The sequence below is a fragment of the Echinops telfairi genome, unplaced genomic scaffold (assembly GCF_000313985.2).
Source record: "Echinops telfairi isolate 266 unplaced genomic scaffold, ASM31398v2 ScPeMD7_5592;HRSCAF=6446, whole genome shotgun sequence".
Classification (NCBI taxonomy): domain Eukaryota; kingdom Metazoa; phylum Chordata; class Mammalia; order Afrosoricida; family Tenrecidae; genus Echinops; species Echinops telfairi.
Window position 1 is genome coordinate 12,345,847 of NW_022109491.1, and position 3,395 is coordinate 12,349,241.

Below are 3,395 nucleotides of genomic sequence, written 5' to 3' on the forward strand. Positions count from 1 at the left end.
GGAGGGATGCTTTCAGGGAGCAGAATTTCAAGCACTACATAGGGTTTTCCACTGCATCTGGGGTCGGCACACTGTTGGGGGGTAGCCAGCCCCCCGCAACTAATCACGGGTTCGGTAGGCGCAATTGTATGGTTAAGATATCAAGATTATGGTAAAGTCGAAGAAAAATAGGAGAGATGGAGAGTGTCCTATAGAGGTGTGAGACAGTTTTTTTTGTCGTGTTCTCCTCTGCTCTTCTTTTTGTTGTACGTGTGGGTGTGGGAGACGAGGGCAGGAGAGAGCTCTCGTGAGGTTTTATTTCTATCCAAAGCTTGTATACCCTTGCGGGCATGCAAGCCTCCTGATTACAGATGACCAATATCATAGGAAGGGGTTGTAACAGGCAATACAAGCAATAGGAGGGGGATGACCTAGGGGTGTATGCGCAACAGTAAAGGGAGGGAATGGGGGTACATATATGGCAAGATGGGCGGATCCTAGACCCTATAGTAGCCTACACTTAGTCATCCTTGAGTGGTCCCCAGCTTGCCTTCGGGCTCTCCTTCAAGGGAACTTATCAGAAGGGAGTGGGCCCTCCTAAGGGCGAGTCAGACTCTACAGTCGGGTTGCTCTAGAGGGCTGACCTCTAGAATAACCTCTGACCTACTTTCCTTGACCTAGTGTACAGTCATTTACCAGGTGTAGCAAGCAGCATCTTGGGTGTGGCATCTATCTGGGGGAGACAACTTGGGAGAGATCTTACTGTATCCCACACACTGTGGCTCTCGGACCATGTGTGTTTCTTTCGATATGTAAATGTGGCTCTGAAGTAAAACTGGGGAAAAGTGAATGGCTGGTATTCAGATCATGGTGTTTTCATTGTTTGTAAAAATATATTCATGGCTCTTGAATCATTTTTAAATTTTGTGAGGGGCAGGATTGGCTCTTCTGTCTCCAAAGTTTGCTGACCCCAGCTCTAGAGCTGTTTAAGTTTCCAGACTTATTTGGCCTTCTGTCCCAGTTCCCTTATTTGGCCTTTGCTCCCTGAGAAAAAATTACTCAGCACCCCTGGCAATGAAAAACGTTTGTACTATAATCCAGGATAAAGTAACTGTTTATAGGCCACCCTGACCGCAAAGTCAGAAACAACCAGATGGCAGAGTTAGGGTTGGCTGGTTTGGATCGTTCCAGCAGCAGCACCACCCCCCACCCACCACCCACCCCCTGGGGATGGGAAACACGGAGGCTGAAGTCTGGAACTGGAGGCTGAAGTCCGGAACTGGAGGCTGAAGTCCGGAACTGGAGGCTGAAGTCCGGAACTATGAAACTATGTGTACTCCTGGGTGGACGGTTTGCCCGGATGATGGGGAACATGGAAAGAACAAGACTGGAAGGCGAGTCATGAGGTGTGAAGGAGCAGGTCCACCATGGATGGACCCTTAATAGGCACAGGATGAGAACATTCGTGTTCTGCATGAATGTTTCCCCCAAGGGGCACTGCAGGGAGGACGGCTCTCAACAACCCGATGGCCAAGATGACCTCTTCTGCAGATGTCAGCCTTTCCCTGCCACCTTCATCCTAGCTCACTAAGCTCGTGCTCAAAATGGCCATGATCATTGGGAGGGTGGTTGTAATCCACTTAGCAACATGGACTTCCAGGCTTGAAGAGGGATCTAGCCGATGTCACTGTTGGGTGTCTAACCTGTGCAGAGTTCCTGAGATGGCACGGTTGCCCATGGGGGCTAGTCACTGAGTAGCAGGATGATGAGGCCAAACCCCCTTTCCATCATGGGTACCTTTCACCTTCTCTGACCACCACACCTCCATGGACTTGTGAACACCATGGTGCCTGTGGGGTGCTCCATCCAGCATGGCTTCTGAGCTGATAGTGCAGCGAGGCAAATGCGGGGGTGTGATTATGCCCGTGGAAATGTCCTGGCTTCACCATGGGCTCTACGGCTTAGAAGCAGTGGGACTTTTGGGACCTTGAGATAGCCCATTTCAGAATGCTCACAGTACCAGCTGGAGGACACTGCAGTGGGAGCGTCCGGTCCTCCAGCACGCACTGCATGCTTGGCACGCATCACTGACAAGCAGTGTGGTTTCTTCTACAGCCAGAAAGTGGGTCCAGTGACACAAGCTCACTGTGACACCCAACACTACCCCAGTTGTGAAAATGTTGCTCCCCGCCCTTGAGACCTTGTACTTTGATGGTTTAAAAGCTGTTCCCGAGGGAGGGAGGTTTCTATCAGGGAGTGCATCAACAGTTCCGTTGCATTAAACATGGAGGCTGTCCACCCCACCATGGCCAGCTCCTCCTATCACTGGCCACCCAAAGAACTGGATTACTGGACAGACGAGTGGTTGACCCTGGTCACTGAGGAAGGTGGAGTTCCTGCCACACAATGGCCATGTGGACGACTCTGTGAGGAAGCCAGGGTACTTCGTGAGGTGCCTCCCAGTACTTCCTCGTCCAAGTTCAACAGAAGAGCACAACAGCCCAAGGACCATCCCTGTTTAAGTCCCGTCCACGACTAACCCATCCCAACCACCTGAGATGCCGACGGAGGGCAAAGAGCAAGACTCATTAGTCGGGGGTGGGGGGAAAGAAAAGAAACTGAAACTATCAACCACAGATTTGCAATCAACTACAGACATGGAGACGGTAGCAGCGGTGACCATCTTCCTCCTTGCCCACGCCCACACGGACATTCACATTATGGAATGCTGGTGACGGCTAAGGGTACGGTGTGATCTGTACTTCACGTACACTCGGGTCTGCGGGTGACTTCCAGAACTAGGAACCCAGGTCATCCAGCATGATGGCACTACCGGGTGGAGATCTGTGGGGATTCCTGAGGGCAGATCCATCTTCTTGAATGGGAAGCTAATGATGAGTGGAAGGGCGTTACGGGTGTTTGTGTAGCCAAAGAGGTGGACAGTGCCTGATGGTCTGTGGTCTCCAAAGCCTGCTCTTGGCCTGTTTTCTTGTCATCTTGATGGGAAACACACACACACACACACACACCACACGTGAATTCTTACACCTTTTTAATCCCCCTGAAAAATATAACTTTACCTTACATTTCACTAATCATACTTCGAAGGATTTCATGTCCTTTGGGTATTTGTAACCCATGTCCCCTTTGAGAAACTTCTGTGGGCACGAGCCCTTGCAGGTCTGTGTGCGCGTGAGTGAATGATTGAGGATGTCCTCTGTAGACTGTGAGGCAGGGCGCCAAGAGAGGTGGGTTTATGTCAAGGTCAGGGCTCTGAGAAACCAATCCGGAGCCATCCTCAGACCCAGCCCTGAACTCAACTCTGTGTACTCCTGTGGAAGAACTCGGGCCGAAGCCTCCTGTCTTCTTCTGTGGGTTCCACCCTTTGGAAAAGAGAGCTCGATGGACAACAGAGG